General features: G+C 44.1%; 1 protein-coding gene across 1 annotated transcript in view; it reads right to left on the minus strand.

The window, feature by feature from the left end:
• The window catches only part of LOC124015277 (serine/threonine-protein kinase N1-like), a 58,872-nt gene that overhangs the window by 21,802 nt on the left and 17,809 nt on the right, over positions 1–19,261 (minus strand). The gene's annotated exons all lie outside the window — the stretch shown is intronic.

Below are 19,261 nucleotides of genomic sequence, written 5' to 3' on the forward strand. Positions count from 1 at the left end.
AGACAGGATTGTGTCGAGGCACAGATCAGGGGAAGGGTACCACAACATTTCTGCAGCATTTAAGGTCCTCAAGAACACAGTGGCATCATTCTTAAACGGAAGAAGTTTGTAACTGTTACGGCCGATTTCCTCCTCTTCCTCCTCAGCGTCGATGACGATTTTAATAAGAAAAGCCTGAACACTATGAAATACAAAACAAGAAACGATAACGTGAAATAAACCAAACCGAAACAGTCCCGTGTGGCACAAACACCCACAAACCAACAGTGAAACGCAGGCTACCTAAGTATGATTCTCAATCAGAGACAACTAACGACACCTGCCTCTGATTGAGAACCATACTAGGCCGAAACAGAAACCTAAACATAGAAACACAAAACATAGACTGCCCACCCCAACTCACGCCCTGACCATACTAAATAAAGACAAAACAAAGGAAAATAAAGGTCAGAACATGACAGGAACCACTAAGACTCTTCCTAGAGATGGCAACCGGGCCAAACTGAGCAATAGGGGGAGAAGTGCCTTGGTCAGGGAGGTGACCAAGAACCCAATGATCACTCTGACAGAGCTCCAGAGTTTCTCTGTGGAGATTGGAGAACCTTCCAGAAGAACAACCATCTCTGCAGCACTCCACCAATCAGGCCTTTATGGTAGGGTGGCCAGACGGAAGCCACTCCTCAGTAAAAGGCACACGACAGCCCACTTGGAGTTTGCCAAAAGTCACCTAAAGGACTCTCCAACCATGAGAAACAAGATTCTCTGGTCTGAAGAAACCAAGATTGAACTCGTAGGTCTGAATGAGTCACATCTGGAGGAAACCTGGCACCATTCCTACAGTGAAGCATGGTGGTGGCAGCATCACGCTGTGGGGATGTTTTTCAGAGGTAGGGACTGGGAGACTAGTCAGGATCGAGGGAAAGATGAACGGAGCAAAGTACAGAGAGATCCTTGATGAAAACCTGCTCCAGAGCGCTCAGTACCTCAGACAGGACAACTACCCTAAGCACACAGCCAAGGCAAATCAGGAGTGGCTTTGGTACAAGTCTTTGATGGAGAGAACTGAAAATAGCTGTGCAAGCCAAGCTTGTAGCGTCATACCCAAGAAGACTCAAGGCTGTAATCGCTGCCAAAGGTGTTTCAGAAAAGTACTGAGTAAAGGGTCTGAATACTGTAAATGTGATATTTCAGTTTTACATTTTAATACATTTGCACAAAAAAAGTAATTATGGAGTATTGTGTGTAGATTGATGAGGAAAAAAAACAATACATTTTAGAATAAGGCCGCAGCGTAACAAAATGTGGAAAAAGTCAAGGGGTCTGAATACTTTCCGAATTAACATTACGTCCCAAATAGCACCCTATTCCCTTTATAGTGCACTACTTTTGACCAGTAGTGCAAAAGTAGTGCCCTATAAAGGTAATCAGGTGCCATTTGGGACGCATTATATGGGTGGAGCACTGACTCCTCACCTGGCTTTACTGCTCTCATGCAACATTAGATCACACTCAGTTGGTTCACATACACAACACTTAAGCCTATCAGCACAACACACAGATTTAGCCTAACATAATAACACGGTATCAATCAGAAGGGACTAAGTATAGGGGTTTTAACACTGGGTATTCTCACCGGGTTATGGCTAATGACAGTGTTGTCAGACCAAATTATGTAGCTGGTACACACTCAAAAAGAAGGTTTATTTTTAGTGTTCATTTCATTCAGGGCTAAGTAGAGACAAAAACGTTCCTGCCTCAGCCTTTGTCAGCCGCACAGTCACAATCTTCAGGTAGGTTGTGACAACACAACCCCAGCCGAGTGTTTGAGCTACAGAATAGGACTACAGTGTAGTTCAGACCTTTTCTCTTTGTGACATCATGCCTATATTTCAGGAAGGACCTCACTCCCAGAGCAGAGCAATATCCATCACCAACACTCACACACAGAGACAGGAAGGAGGAGTGTCAGACAACACAGAGCAGAGGACAGGGGGAGAAAAGAGAGATAGCGAGGACAGGAGGAGTGTGGGAAGGAGACGAGTGCTTCAAGTTCCTCAATGTCCACATCACCAAGGACCTATCATGGTCCAAACACTTCAACACAGTCGTGAAGAGGGAACGACAACGCCTCTTCCCCCTTAGGAGGCTGAAAAGATTTGACATGGGTCCTCATATCCTCAAAAAGTTCTACAGCTGCACCACTGAGAGCATCTTGACTGGCTGCATCACCGCTTGGTACGGCAACTGCTTGGCATCCGACAGCAAGGCGCTACAGAGGGTAGGGCGTACACTCCTAGAAAAAAGGGTTCTTTGGCTGTCCCCATAGGAGAACCCTTTGAAGAACTATTTTCAGTTCCAGGTAGAACCCCTTAACAGTCCCATGTAGAACGCTTTCCACATAGGGTTCTACATGAAACCCAAAATGATTCTACCTGAAACCAAAAAGGGTTCTCCTGTGGGGACAGCTAAAGAACCCTTTTTTCTAAGAGTACACCGAGCTCCCTGCCATCCAAGACCTCTCTACCAGGCGGTGTCACAGGAAGACCCTAAAAATGGGCAAATACTGTTCTCTCTGCTACCACAAGGCCGGTAGCGGAGCGCCAAGTCTGGGACGAAAAGACTCCTGAACAGATTTTACCCCAAAGTCATAAAACTGCTGAACAGTTCATCAAATGGCTACCTGGACTATTTGCATTGACCCCCTTGTTTTTTGTTGCACACTCACTGGACTCCCACACTCACACATACCTACCAGTTACAACCCCAAATCTGTAAACATGGGCACACCCATAGATATCATCCTGACAAACTTGCCCTCTAAATACACCTCTGCTGTTTTCAACCAGGATCTCAGATATCACAGCCTCATTGCCTGTGTCCGTTATGGGTCCACGGTCAAACCACCACTGCTCATCACTGTCAAACGCTCCGTAAAACACTTCTGTAAAGCCTTTCAAATCGACCTGGCCCGGGTATCCTGGAAGGATATGGAACTCATCCCGTCAGTAGAGGATGCCTGGTTATTCTTTAAAAGGTTGTTCTTAAATAAGCATGCCCCTTTCAAAATATTTTTAACTAAGAACAGATTTAGCCCTTGGTTCATTCCAGGCTTGACTGACCTTGACCAGCACAAAAAAATATAATTTGGCGTACTCCACTAGCATTGAACAGACCCTGCGATATGCAACTTTTCAGGGAAGTCAGGAACCAATATACACAGTCTGTTAGGAAAGCAAAGGCTAGCTTTTTCAAACAGAAATGTGCATCATGTAGCACTAATTCCAAAAAGTTCTGGGACACTGTAAAGTCCATGGAGAATAAGTGCACCTCCTCCCAGCTGCCCACTGCACTGAGGCTAGGAAACACTGTCACCACCAATAAATCTACGATAATCGAGAACTTCAATAAGCATTTCTCTACGGCTGGCCATGCTTTCCACCTGGCTACCCCAACCCCGGCCAACAGCTCTGCACCCCCGCAGTAACAGGCCCAAGCCTCCGCCACTTCTCCTTCACCCAAATCCAGACAGTTGATGTTCTGATAGAGCTGCAAAATCTGGATCCTACAAATCAGCTGGGCTAGACAATCTGGACCCTCTCTTCCTAAAATTATCCTATGCCGTTGTTGCCACCCCTATAACTAGTCTGTTCAACCTCTCTTTCGTATTGCCTGAGATTCCTAAAGATGATTTTTTTCCTTCTTATTATTATTATTTTTCCTACTGTGTTATTGACTTGTTAATTGTTTACTCCATGTGTAACTCTGTGTTGTCTGTTCACACTGCTATGTTTATCTTGGCCAGGTCGCAGTTGCAAATGAGAACTTGTTCTCAACTAGCCTACCTGGTTAAATAAAGGTGAAATAAATAAAAATAAAATAAATTGGAAAGCAGCCCCGGTCATCCCCCTCTTCAAAGGGGGAGACACTCTAGACCCAAACTGTTACAGACCTATATCCATCCTGCCCTGCCTTTCTAAAGTCTTCGAAAGCCAAATGAACAGACAGATCACCGACCATTTCAAATCCCACCGTATCTTCTCCGATATTCAATCCGGTATCCGAGCTGGTCACGGGTGCACTTCAGCCACGCTCAAGGTCCTAAATGACATCATAACCACCATCGATAAAAGACCATACTGTGCAGCCGTCTTCATTGACCTGGCCAAGGCTTTCGACACTGTCAATCACCGTATTCTTATCGGTAGACTCAACAGTCTTGGTTTCTCTAATGACTGTCTCGCCTGGTTTACCAACTACTTCTCAGACAGAGTTCAGTGTGTCAAGAGGGCCTGTTGTCTGGATCTAGTCTATGGGGGTGCCACAGGGTTCAATTCTCAGGCCGACTCTTGACTCTTTTCTCTGTATATATATCAATGATGCCGCTCTTGCTGCTAGTGATTCTCTGATCCACCTCTGCGCAGACGACACCCTTCTGTCTACTTCTGGCCCTTCTTTGGACACTGTGTTAACAAACCTCCAAACAAGCTTCAATGCCATACAACACTCCTTCCGTGGCCTCCAACTGCTCTTAAATGCTAGTAAAGCAAAATGCATGCTCTTCAACAGACTATAAATACCTAGGTGTCTGGCTAGACTGTAAAGTATCCTTCCAGACTCATATTAAGCATCTCCAATCCAAAATTAAATACAGAATTGGTTTCCTATTTCGCAACAAAGCATCCTTCACTCATGCTGCCAAATATACCCTCGTAAAACTGACTATTCAACCGATTCTAGACTTCGGCGATGTCATTTACAAAATAGCCTCCAACACTCTATTCAGCAAAATGGATGCAGTCTATCACAGAGCCATCCGTTTTGTCACTAAATCCCCATATACTACCCACCACTGCAACCTGTATGCTCTCATTGGCTGGTCCTCGTTACATATTCAGCTTCAGGTCTATAAGTCTTTGCTAGGTAAAGCCCTGCCTCATCTCAGTTCACTGGTCACCATAGCAACACCCACCCGTAGCATGCGCTCCAGCAGGTATATTTCACTGGTCATCCCCAAGCAAAACAACGACTTTGGCCGCCTTTCCTTCCAGATCTCTGCTGCCAATGACTGGAACGAATTGCAAAAAAATAAATAAATAAATAAATAAAATAAATAAAATAAAAATCGCTGAAGTTGGACACTTATATCTCCCTCACTAACTTTAAGCATCAGCTGTCAGAGCAGCTTACCGATCGCTGCAGCTGCACACAGCCCATCTGTAAATAGCCCATCCAACCAACTACCTACCTCATTCCCATATTTGTTTTTCTGCTCTTTTGCACACCAGTATTTCTACTTGCACATCCTCATCCGCACATCTATCACTCCAGTGTTCATTTGCAAAATTGTAATTACTTCGCCACTATGGCCTATTTATTGCCTTAACCCCTTACTTCATTTGCACACACTGTATACAGACTTTTATATTGTGATATTGACTGCACGTTTGTTTATCCCATGTGTAACTCTGTGTTGTTTTTGTCGCACTGCTTTGCTTTATCTTGGCCAGGTCGCAGTTGTAAATGAGAACTTGTTCTCAACTGGCCTATCTGGTTAAAGGTGAAATAAATAGAAATACTACACAAAACACACACACGCATGCATATTGACGCCACACACACTCAAACAGACACACTTTCACATTAGTTGCCGCTACTCTGCTTATTATCTATCCTGATTGCCTCGTCACTTTGACCCCTACCTACATATTACCTCAACTACCTTGTACACCTGCACAATGACTCGGTACCGGAACTCCTTGTATATTGTTATTTTACTGTGTTACTATTCCTTTTTTTATAGCAGGAGGGAGGGAGAAAGGCCCGTGGAGAGGAGGAGCGGGGAGAGATGTTTTAAGGACAAACATTCCCACCTGGGATGTAAACAGAGTGAGGTCTGGTGGTGAAGTGGCTCATATCCATAAACAGTGAACCATCTGAATAACGCCTACTTTGGCATAGAGGGAGGAGAGAGAGAGACAGGAGAGGCATGGAGGGAGAGAGAGCAAGCAAGTGAAAGAGCAAGGGAGAGAGAGATGGACAGATGGAGAAAAACAAGCCCTCGAGTAGCCCACAGAGACTGAAGGCCTTGGCAGCAGATGCAACAGTATAACACACACAGACACACACACACACACACACACAGACACCGCCAGCTGAGCCCACGGCTGTCCAATCAGCAGCCTGTCCATCACTCACCGTCTCTCTCCCATGCTGAGTCAGTGAGTGGGCTAGACACCTGTCAATCATCCCAAGGCCTGGGGTCAGTAGGCTAATACAGGGCAGGACTAGTTGAACTTGACACTTGTTTGACAAGTGGTGCAAGGTTTCCTGCTGTGAAGGCATGTTGGCGGTCTTGTTGAATTAACACTGTTCACGAAGACTAAGATACAGGCCTATGCCACAGTATGCTGCACAATGTGGTACATATGGCCTCAGTTCTGTTCCAAGACAGGTCTTGTCATTTTAGTCCTTATGATAACAGATGGCACTGAGATAGTAACAGCTGATCCTAGACCAGCCGTTAGGGTTGAATCTCTCCCTGGAGGGCCTTTACATGCCACTACACCATCCACCGTGCTGTGTCCCACTACTAGGCACCTGTGAAAGCTGCATTCACTCTGCAGTGATGAGGTGTGAAACTAGTGTAGCCAACAGAGCAGTAACACAAGAGGATGCACAGGCCTTTCACACCCCAACGTGTGTGTGTGTGTGTGTGTGTGTGTGTGTGTGTGTGTGTGTGTGTGTGTGTGTGTGTGTGTGTGTGTGTGTGTGTGTGTGTGTGTGTGTGTGTGTGTGTGTGTGTGTGTGTGTGTGTGTGCAATACCAAATGGACGTTGGCAGAAGTCCTGCATAAAGTAACTATGTTAAATACATTTTATATGCTTGCACGAATATCAAATACTGTACACTGATAAACACAGACATGCAAGACCTAACCACAGACAAAGACAACCCAAAGGCACAATGACACAGACACACAGTCAGTGTGTGTGCGCACGCACACGAGTGCGCCGTTTGGGAGGACTGACTTGAATGAAGATTTAATGGTGATTGACTATTAACTATGTCCTGTGTTCTGTCTGAGTCCGGGTCCCGTTGACACACTGGTGGAGGTCGGGAGACCCAATCCTCTACTACTTGTACTGCTCTACAACAGAAAACCAATTAAGTTCAACAACACACTCCTGAGATTTCCTGGACAGCTAGACACAGCACATGCAGACGTTGAGTCACAAATAATAAACAGACACTTTGTAGTATCAGAGTGAAGAGAATGGGAGGGGGGGGGGACAGCAGCCTCAAGGATACATTTTAGATAGGGTTAAACAGTCTTTTATCAAGACAGACCATATTAAAACATTGATTTCTATTGTGTGGCAAGTACACCCGACTGAACTGGGATGATCTCGATGGGTGAGTTCCATATTCACTCTAATCAAATCAAATTGTATTTGTCACTTGCACAAATTACAACAGGTGTAGTAGACCTTCCCGTGAAATGCTTACTTACAAGCCCCTAACCAACAATGCAGTTCAAGAAAGAGTTCATTAAGAAAATATTTACTAAATAAACAAAAGTTTTTTTTTTTTAATGGAATCAATAAAAAAGTAACAAGAAATGTACATAACAATAACGAGGCCATGGACAGGGGGTACCGGTACCGAGTCAGGGGGTACAGGTTAGTCGAGGACACTATGCCAGAACTCTACATCTGTGGTTTGTCTCGACCGAACATTGACTTTATTATCGAGTAAACATACAGACTGAAACCTGGATGGCTCCCGCTCTCCCTCCCCCACATCCCTACTTTCTCTCTCCCACTGTCAGTTATGAGTCTGGCCCACAAGGCCCTGAGGGAGCCACACAACACCCCTCTCTATGTCTCCTCTCGACCACAACAATACACTATTGTCCAAGAATAACACGCAGGGCCTAAATACAGAAGAATTACGACTTGTTATAACCGGCCGATTCAAATGACGTAACGCGGCATGTTTATGTTCCCACGATATTTCACCTCTACGAAACAGACAATTCTCATACACATAATTGATATAGGCCTAAGTGGTGTAATTCCCTCACTGTACCAGATAAATAAGTCAGCGTGTGAACCTGAACTAAATCTCCCTCTCTCTGCATATAACGTAGGCTATGCAGAGAGTATCGAGGTGAGGAAGTGTAAGCACTTCGTAGGGGGCGGGGCTGAATTATAGAGACTAGTTAGTGATAAACCAGCGCGAGCTAGCTGCAGCGTTACTGCGTCTGCTCGTGGAAGAGACTGGGATCAACTGTGCTCCTACCTGGAAGGACGAGCCCAGAGTTAATCCTACAGCCTACGCTGAACTGAACGGAGTAATCCCTCCGTCCCCGTCCAACTTCCCCCCCCTCTCTGAATCATGAGTCATACATAGAAACATCTGGAGGGGTGGATTCCTGGGATGCCTGTGTGGTGACGTCAGCAAGACCTGGGGGGGATCAGGGCTAGCCGTCGTATCTATGCGTGCTACTGTAGATTAAACTGTGCCGTGTGGTGACAGCAGCGGGACCTGGGGAGGGGGGGGGGGGGGGTCAGGCTTAGCAGGCAATCACATCTACTAGGAGTGCAGATGGGCTCACTACACCCCTCTATATGGTTTGCTCTGACGCCTGTGGATACTAGGCTACTGTACACTGGACAGGATGTACCGTCACAAAGGAGAAAGTACAATACAGACTTCTGGAGGTGGGGAGGTCGGCTGCTTTCATCAAAAATAACTGCCTTCAATATGGTCCACTTCTAAAGCGTTTTACTTTGATTTGCTACAGGCCGCGGTCTCCTGAGCCACAGTGTGTTGTTTACTATCCTCCTCAGTGCTTTACTCCCTCGAGGCTGAGAGGAGGTGAAGAGAGGTGACTAAAGGTTGGGAAGAGAAGCAGAGGTAGACGCCTCCCTTCTCCCCACGAGGCCTTCGATGTGACAGGTCAGGAGAACATCTGAACAGACAGAGACAGAGAGAGACAGAGAAAAGTGTATGAGTGTCAGGCCTTGTAGACAGACAGACAGACAGACAGACAGACAGACAGACAGACAGACAGACAGACAGACAGACAGACAGACAGACAGACAGACAGACAGACAGACAGACAGACAGACAGACAGACAGACAGACAGACAGACAGACAGACAGACAGACAGACAGACAGACAGACAGACAGACAGACAGACAGACAGACAGACAGACAGACAGACAGACAGACAGACAGACAGACAGACAGACAGACAGACAGACAGACAGACAGACAGACAGACAGACAGACAGACAGACAGACAGACAGACAGACAGACAGACAGACAGACAGACAGACAGACAGACAGACAGACAGACAGACAGACAGACAGACAGACAGACAGACAGACAGACAGACAGACAGACAGACAGACAGACAGACAGACAGACAGACAGACAGACAGACAGACAGACAGACAGACAGACAGACAGACAGACAGACAGACAGACAGACAGACAGACAGACAGACAGACAGACAGACAGACAGACAGACAGACAGACAGACAGACAGACAGACAGACAGACAGACAGACAGACAGACAGACAGACAGACAGACAGACAGACAGACAGACAGACAGACAGACAGACAGACAGACAGACAGACAGACAGACAGACAGACAGACAGACAGACAGACAGACAGACAGACAGACAGACAGACAGACAGACAGACAGACAGACAGACAGACAGACAGACAGACAGACAGACAGACAGACAGACAGACAGACAGACAGACAGACAGACAGACAGACAGACAGACAGACAGACAGACAGACAGACAGACAGACAGACAGACAGACAGACAGACAGACAGACAGACAGACAGACAGACAGACAGACAGACAGACAGACAGACAGACAGACAGACAGACAGACAGACAGACAGACAGACAGACAGACAGACAGACAGACAGACAGACAGACAGACAGACAGACAGACAGACAGACAGACAGACAGACAGACAGACAGACAGACAGACAGACAGACAGACAGACAGACAGACAGACAGACAGACAGACAGACAGACAGACAGACAGACAGACAGACAGACAGACAGACAGACAGACAGACAGACAGACAGACAGACAGACAGACAGACAGACAGACAGACAGACAGACAGACAGACAGACAGACAGACAGACAGACAGACAGACAGACAGAGAGAAGCAGAGAGAGGCAGAGAGAGAGAGAGAGGCAGAGAGAGAGAGAGGCAGAGAGAGAGAGAGGCAGAGAGAGAGAGGCAGAAAGCAGAGAAAGAGATCAGTACTCTGTAGACGGAGGAAGAGAGCTGGTGAGGTGATACTGATAAACATGACTCTGGAAAACCCTGTAACTGAGAGGGCAGCTGAAGAAAAGGACGGTTGGGATGACACACAAGGAGATAAAAGGAGGACTATAGAAAGACAGACAGTGACAGAACGAGGGATCTTCAATATCAACTTCTGAACTCTACCATATGCCTCGTCCTCTCCCGCTGTACCTGAAGCCGTCAGTACATCTGAGAGGGAGGACAGGGCAGTGGAACATGGAGGCTTCAGAGCAGTAACCCTACACCCTGGCCTGACAGCAGAGAGAGAGGGAGGATTTACTCTGGCAAGGAGCCCGGGGACAAAGGCAATGAGACAGAATGAGAGAGGGGGGGAGAGAGATGGGTAGAATGGTTGTTAAACTTAATTCACCACGTGCAAGGGAGTGTGAGAGAGAGAGAGGTGTGGGAGAGGAGAGCGGGAATCAGACTAAATGCAGCATGTGTTAGCTAGACAGTGACAGTGAGTGAGTGAGTGAGTGAGTGAGTGAGTGAGTGAGTGAGTGAGTGAGTGAGTGAGTGAGTGAGTGAGTGAGTGAGTGAGTGAGTGAGTGAGTGAGTGAGTGAGTGCCCGCTAGAGCGATAGGAGGCAAGGGATGTGGGATTTAGAGTTAATGCAGCTTGTGTTGCTGGGTGGAGGAGAGTTCACTGCAAGTGAGGCAATGCACCACCACCACCCAGCTGCTCAGTACTGGTTAGCTTTATTTTCCCCTAACCCCCCCCCCGGAGCAAACTAATGGTCAACAATACTTAGGCTTCCACTTCCAGCTTATACATACTACATACATTTCACGGACAGCATATTTCCCCTCAACCTCTCCCATCTATCTCTGAAGACCGTCCAGTTGGGATTTCTAACTGCCATATATATATATATATATATTTTTTAGCTCAACAGGTACAACAGTCACACCATCTTAAATCTGAGACACTCTCTCTAGAGTCAACGTGAGTCTCTCGTCTGGCCAACAAGATGGCCGTGGTAATCCTGCCGTTAGCACCGCAGGCTACAATCCCACCCAGACACAGCAGTTGTCCTGTACAACACTGCACCAACCACAAGTCTGTCTTTGGTGTCTATTGAGATCTACTAAGTTCAGAACTCGCTCTCAGACACACACACACACACACACACACACACACACACTTCCTTACAACTCAGGGCCAGTGGTGGCGTGCCGATACACACAGCAGCAGAATAAGAGAGGATACGCACACAACTGCCTGAAGCTGGAGAAGCCAAGTAAAGTGGGATTAAGGGAAGGAGGGCGGGTGAGCAGTGAGCACTGGGCAGCGTTAGCCTTGGGTCTTTAGCTGGAGCTCTGTGAATGGACATGAATGGCCTCATTGTAGCCCGGTCTGTCCTCTGAGGGAGTGCCGTGTGTGTGTGTGTGTGTGTGTGTGCAAGACCTCTTAAAGTGGTACTGTAACTAGAATAACCCTCTCCAGTGTTCCTTTGTGGTCACAGCTGGACTACTGGGCTCAGGTTGTGTTGTTTTAAAGACTTCTCAATAACAGCTGGATCACAAGTAGAAAAGGCCGGAGTCCGTATGTATGTGTGTGTACAGTAAGAGCATAATGTGTGAATCCTGGAGATTACCACACTAAGCTTTACCAGGGTGGTTCAGGGTTGATTCCCTTTGCAGAGTAGGCCTATACTGAACAGAGGGCACACACACCACTACCCAGGGTGCTGTGGGTGCGCAGTGACCCAGCAGGGGAGGGAGAGAGAGGTGGTTAGTTTCCAGCAGAGTGGCCTGCTGCAACACGGTGCTGCTGAACCATTACTACCAGCCAACTGAGAAGACCAACTGCCTTACTGCCTGCCTGGGAGCCCACACTGTGCCAGAGGAGAGCAGAGATCTCTCACAGGGGAGAATACCAGTGTGTGTGTGTTAGAGCTGGGCGATATGGACAAAAAGTCATATCGCGAGAAATGTAACTATTTTGCTCGACAACGACAAATACAACAATTTAAAAAATGGTTTATTGGACAGTTACTTTACATTAGAAGCAGGGCTCTATACATTTTTTCCCCCAATGCCAAGTAAGACAACTGGGATGATAGCCTATGATTTTTTTTTAAAGTCAGCTATTTCATCTAAAATATCCAGGAAATTATATATTTTGATGTGCAACCTGTCAAAATAGGATCCAGAATTCTCAGATTTATTTTTGGCTCTTCAGAGAATTTCCCAACATATTAGCCTAAAGGAGCGTGGGGTATGTTAAGCCATTTTTTACATTCAGCATCACTCCGTCAAGAGAAATATAGTATTCTTTCTAACAAAGATACCTACATATTAGAGCACGACCGATTTATCGGCTGACCGATATTGTCGCAGACATGATGGTTTTGGATTGCCGTTTAATCCACTGAAAAGGACCGATATGAGATGCATATAAAACGAACATACAAAAAACTTCCATAGAAATACTTTTTTTTTTGCATATAAGCCTATTTTTCTATTAGTCCTGAAGAGGGTCCTCTTTACATGGCTATAAGCCTATTTGTCCAGTCGGAGAGGAGTGTCAACTACTGTGAACTAAGGTGAGAGCTGAGTAGATATGAAGCTTGCCAGCGCAATAAAAGTGCCAAAATGCGCATTAACCATATACTGTTATGTGGAGTGTAACGTGAAAGCAAGTGACGTGCTAAGAACGTTCAACTCTGTGGTAACGTTAACGTTACATCCCTTTAGCGAAGCCCTGGAAATCTGGTGTGTTATATTTGATCTTCGTGAAGAGTATTTGTTCCTCAAACTCTGTCATTTAGAAAGACACACAAAAACATAGCAGGCTGCAACGCTTCGTAGCTACATTTTGATGTACGAGTTGTCATTTGCCAGGGACTCGTCCAAATTCACGTTTCGCCGCCCCCATCTAGCCAGCTAACTAGCTGTGTGAGAGTAGAGCTGTTGCAGTGACCGTACCGGCAGCCATGACCGTAGTAAAATTCCACGTGAACGTTGAGTCACAGTAATCTCCTCTTGTGCACTCTGGACATGCTTTGGTAGTACCCAACTTGCTGAAGACCATCAGTGCCCAAAGGCCTGGTACTCAGGGCTCTATTGTCCCTCTGACTTCAATGCAATGCAATCCAAAAATCACATCAGAACACTTATAATCGAAACAGTATCTATCATGTTTTAAAAAGTCACCTCCCTGTGATCAACCGGAGTTGAATGGCGGGAACCAGGTCACTGCGATTTTACCACCCAAAACCACTCCCTTTCCCCGGGGTAGATAACTGCGAGAAAAAGGTCAATTATAATAAATTATTTATATGAACAGCATGGCGTGAAATTGAACTGTTAAATTATATGCGATGTCTAAATCGAGCTTCACGGCGGCCTCTGCATGATGAATGAGCAACGCTGGGGTGGGGACAGACAGCCCATCTCATTATGGAGCGCAATTCACAACGCATGTAAGATCTGTCATCTTGTCCTGGTAACGGTTTTTCTTGTGACAGGTAGGCCTGCATTTGCTGCAGCATAGCCTATGCTACAGTAACATAAAGACTGAACGCGTGTCTAATTTACACATATCCGCCTGGCTTTCGAACATCTTTGCTTTAAAATTCAGTGCACGCGCGGGCACTCTTTCACCGTCTCTCTCTCGCTCTCCGTTTAACTCCATTCAAAATTGCATCCAAAATAGATCATCCTGTTGTAGATTGATATATATAGTCCTATATATTGATCTTGGAGTCCCACCCAGAAAAAGCTAGAAGCTATTTTTTTTATAGCTTTTCTTACATCAATAGACTATTCGAGGAGGGACGCAAGCTCTTGTTTGCTCAATGTTAAATACATCAGCCTCATGGATAGTTTGAAAGGAGAGCGAACACGCGATTGCGGTAGGCTTTTGCAGTTATTTTTTCAGACCCCTAACCATTCAATCTTCATGATGAGAAGTGAAAGCCTTCTGCATCTAATTCTAGTCCTATTTTATTCAAGGAAGTCATTATGATGATAAAGATAAGGACAACTAGTTATTTCATTTATCTGTTGAACGTGAAGGAATGAAGCAACAATAGAGAGAGAAAGAGGTAGGCTAATAACATCAGGGGAAATATTATGAAAGGCATATATGCGCCAGCCTACTAATTATACAAATAGGCCCTATTATATTTCAAAATTCAAATCAAATTTGCTAGCCTACTGTATTCTTGTAACTTTGTAGGCCGCGTGTGCTGCACCAGAATAGCATGTTCTCTCCCTGCTTTACTATGGTTTGAACAATGTGAGTAATTCCTGTCCATATAATATAATACAATACAGTCCACACTCAAAACATATTAGCCTACTGAATCTATTTTCATGTATTTACCCAAGAGCGCATATAGCGATCTACAGCTATGGCTTTTATGTTGTTCTGTCGTGCATAATGCGCAGTAGCCGAAATCAATTATGTATTGGCTAACAGCGCAATCATTTGGGCTGGGATCCTTAAAACATCTTTAATGTAGGGCTCATAGAATGTCTTTTTATCTTTATTTATCTCGGCAAGTCAGTTAAAGAATACATTTTTATTTTCATTGACGACCTAGGAACAGTTAACTGCCTTGTTCAGGGGCAGAACGACAGATATTTACCTTGTCAGCCTGGGGATTCGATTTTGCAACCTTTTGGTTCCAAGTCCAACGCTCTAACCACTAGCCTACCTGCCGCCCAACTGTACGGCTCATCAGGCTCCGGTAGATTCAGTCTTGAATTTTTGATCAAAGCTCTATTCAAGTCATATACTTCAAATTCGTTTGAATGACACGTCCAGTTTTGGCAGGAAATACCGGGTTACCCAAGAGAAAAGTGATTTCTTTTCGGGATGGAATATTTGTCGAATAGAGGGAAAATATTCAACTCTAGTTGAAACTGAGTGTAAGACATGGTCGTTGTAATTGTTGTTTCAAGCCTAGCACAACGAAATGGACAGCGCTTTCTAAGGTGACGATTCATTCAAAACACCCACATTCATACATTAAAAGGTCAATTCTACCGTGAGACCGGGGCCAGCTTTTGCATGACAATAGCCGGCTGACAAAATGTCATGACCACCACAGCCCTATGTAAGAGTACTTGGTTCTATCCGGGATCCTTGGGACATCTCTATGCTTAATCCCTACCCTAGCCATAACACTTACCAAATCCGAACCTTTTCCCGTAACCATTTTAAATTTCAACTTCACGAGAGGCAGTGCTGCACTAGCAGCAAATTTTGTGATTGATGTTTTTCCTTTCAAGTGACTACTGCCAGAATTCAGTGGCTACAGCCCTACAATCAATTATAACATAGCTAAATATCAATACACTGAAAATGTGTCTTATACTGTTGTTTTCCAGCTGGCTAGCATGAGGCAGCTCACTCTTCAGGGTCTAGGCAAAATATTTTTGCTGGAATCAGCGCAGTTTATCCTGCTTTCACTCGAGTGACAGTTTTTCCATTAAAAAAATCTGGTCTTTGCGATGTTCCTACATCTTATGCGGTGCTTACATTAAATGTTCTTTCCTCAAATTTAAGTTCACTTTGAGTATCTTTGTAGGGCTGTTTAACTTCTTGGTGACAGGGGGGCAGTATTGAGTAGCTTGGAGTAAACTGCCTGCTACTCTGTCCCAGATGCTAATATATGCATATTATTAGTGGTATTGGATAGAAAACACTGAAGTTTCTAAAACTGTTTCAATGATGTCTGTGAGTATAACAGAACTCATATGGCAGGTGAAAACCTGAGACAAATCCAACCAGGAAGTGGGAAATCTTGTAGTTGGATGTCATAAGGTGAATGACTTAAATGACTTAAATGACTTAAATGATGTGAATGACTTAAATGTAAATGTAAATGTAGTTGTTTGTAGTTTCATTTAAGTGATTGCCTATCCAATATGCTGTGTCTATGGGGCCAGATTGCACTTCCCACGGCTTCCAGCAGATGTCAACAGTCTTTAGAAAGTTGTTTGAGGCTTCTATTGTGGAAGGGGGACGAATAAGAGCTGTTTCAACAAGTGGACTAGGCTGTGGCCAATCAGTTGTTTACTGCGCGGTCACACGGGTGCACTGTGCCTTCCTTTTCCTCTGTAATGAATACGCTATTGTCCGTTTGTAATATTATTCAATACTTATTATAAAAAGACCCTAAGGATTGATTGTAAACATAGTCTGACATGTTTCTACAAACTGTAATGGAACTCTTTTGACTTTGTCTGGATTTTGCGCTAGCGCATTGTGCCTTTGGAATAGTGAACTAAACGCGAAAACAAAACGTAAACAAGGTATTTGGACATAAATATGGACATAAATATGGACATAGTCGAACAAAACAAACATTTCCTGTGGAAGTGGGAGTCCTGGGAGTGGATTCCGACGAAGATCAGCAAAGGTAAGTGAAGATTTATAATGCTATTTATGACTTTTGTTGACTCCACAACTTGGCAGGTAACTGTATGGCTTGCTTTTGTGGCTGAACGCTGTTCTCAGATTATTGAATATTGTGCATTTGTCGTAAAGCTTTTTTGAAATCTGACACAGCGGTTGCATTAAGAACAAATGTATCTTTAATTCTATGGAAAACATGTATCTTTCATCAAAGTTTATGATGAGTATTTCTGTTATTTGATGTGGCTTTCTGCAATTTCTCCGGATGTTTTGGAGACATTTCTGAACATGGCGCCAATGTAAACTGAGGTTTTTTGGATATAAATATGAACTTGATCGAACAAAACATACATGTATTGTGTAACATTGAGTCCTGGGAGTATCATCTGATGAAGATCATCAAAGGTTAGTGATTCATTTTATCTATATTTCTGCTTTTTGTGACACCTCCCTTTGGTTGGAAAATGGCTGAATGCTTTCTGTGACTAGTTGCTGACCTAATATAATGATATGTTCTGATTTCCCCCGAAAAGCCTTTTTAAAATCGGACACTGTGGTTGGATTAACGAGAAGTGTATCTTTAAAATGGTGTAAAATACTTGTATGGTTGAAGAATTTTAATTCTGAGATTTCTGTTGTTTTGAATTTGGTGCCCTGCAATTTCACTGGCTGTTGGTGAGGTGGGACGCTAGCGTCCCGAACGATCACAGAGAGGTAGAAGCACAATCCATAAAGTTTTTTTGTTTTGTTTTCATGTTTTGATACCTCTGGTTTAGATACAAGCATCATGAAATCTCTAACACAATACATTCATTTGACTTAGAGCATACCACAAAACACTCAACTCTAAATATGATGTTGTTAATAGATAAATGTATCTATCAGTAAATGTAGGCTAATGTCCAGGCTAATGCCCAACAGAAACGTTCCAGCTCTAGGCTACTTGATGTAAGCTTATTCACTGCAAACCTGGTCAAGAACTACAGGAAACGTATGACCTCTGTAATTGCAAACAAAGATTTCTGTACCAAATATTAAGTTCTGCTTTTCTGATGTATCAAATACTTATGTCATGCAATAAAATGCAAATGAATTACTTAAAAATCATACAATGTGATTTTCTGGATTTTTGTTTTAGATTCCGTCTCTCTCAGTTGAAGTGTACCTATGATAAAAATTACAGACCTCTACATGCTTTGTAAGTGGGAAAACCTGCAAAATCGGCAGTGTATCAAATACTTGTTCTCCCCACTGTATATAACGTAGGTAGATGACGTAGTGACGCCACGAAAATACAGCGCTACACAGAACAAAAGCTGAAAAATACTAAGCGCACACTTCCAACAACTAAACAAGTTCAAGTCGAGCAGTCATTGGAAAAAGAACATTTCGGCGAGACAACTCAAAGGTGAAATCCATTAACACCAAGAAAATGGAATTCATTGCCCTTGACAATCAACCGTTCTATCGTGGATGATGTTGGCTTTCGCCGAATTGTCGAGCACCTGTACACACTACCAAGCACTGTAGGCGCTATTTGAAAGAATGAAAGAAAATCATTTCAAGTTTGAATTTTGTCAAATTAGTGTGGGAGAGGTGTAAATTGTTTTTGTTATTGACCAATAATGACAAACCTCCTGGCATTGACAACTTAGGTGGAAAGCTACTGAGGATGGTAGCTGACTCTATAGCCACTCCTATCAGTCATATTTTTAATCTGAGCCTAGAGGAAAGTCTTTGTCCTCAGGTCTGGAGGGAAGCCAATGTAATTCCGCTACCCAAGAGCGGTAAAGCAGCCTTTACTGGTTCTAACAGCAGACCTATCAGCTTGCTGCCAGCTCTTAGCAAACTGTTGGGGAAAATTGTGTTTGAACAAACACAATGCTATTTCTCTGTAAAAAAAATAACAATAGACTTTCAGCATGCTTATAGAGAAGGGCACTCAACATTAACTGCACTGACACAAATGACTGATGATTGGTTGAAAGAAATTGATAATAAGAAGATTGTGGGAACTGTACAGCTAGATTTCAGTGCAGCCTTTGATATTATTGATCATAACCTGTTGTTGGAAAAACGTAAGTGTTATGGCTTTTCAATCTCAGCTCTGAATCCATGATATGGCAATCTAATAGAACTCAAAGGGTTTTCTTTAATGGAAGCTTCTCGAATGTCAAACATTTTTTTTTTTTTATATCACCAGATTGGTCAGTTGAGAACAAGTTCTCATTGACAACTGCAACCTGGCCAAGATAAAGCAAAGCAGTGCGACAAAAACAACAACAGTTACACATGGGATAAACAAACGTACAGTTAATAACACAATAGAAAAGCCTATCTACAGTGTGTGCAAATGTAGTAGGATTAGGGAGGCAATAAATAGGCCATAGAGGCAAAATAATTACAATTTAGCATTAACACTGGAGTGATAGATGTGCAGATGATGATGTACACATGTCAAACATGTAAAGTGTGATGTACCGCAGGGCAGCTCTCTAGGCCCTCTAGTCTTTTCTATTTTTTACCAA

This window comes from Oncorhynchus gorbuscha, linkage group LG26, assembly GCF_021184085.1.
Source record: "Oncorhynchus gorbuscha isolate QuinsamMale2020 ecotype Even-year linkage group LG26, OgorEven_v1.0, whole genome shotgun sequence".
NCBI classification, from domain to species: Eukaryota; Metazoa; Chordata; class Actinopteri; order Salmoniformes; family Salmonidae; genus Oncorhynchus; species Oncorhynchus gorbuscha.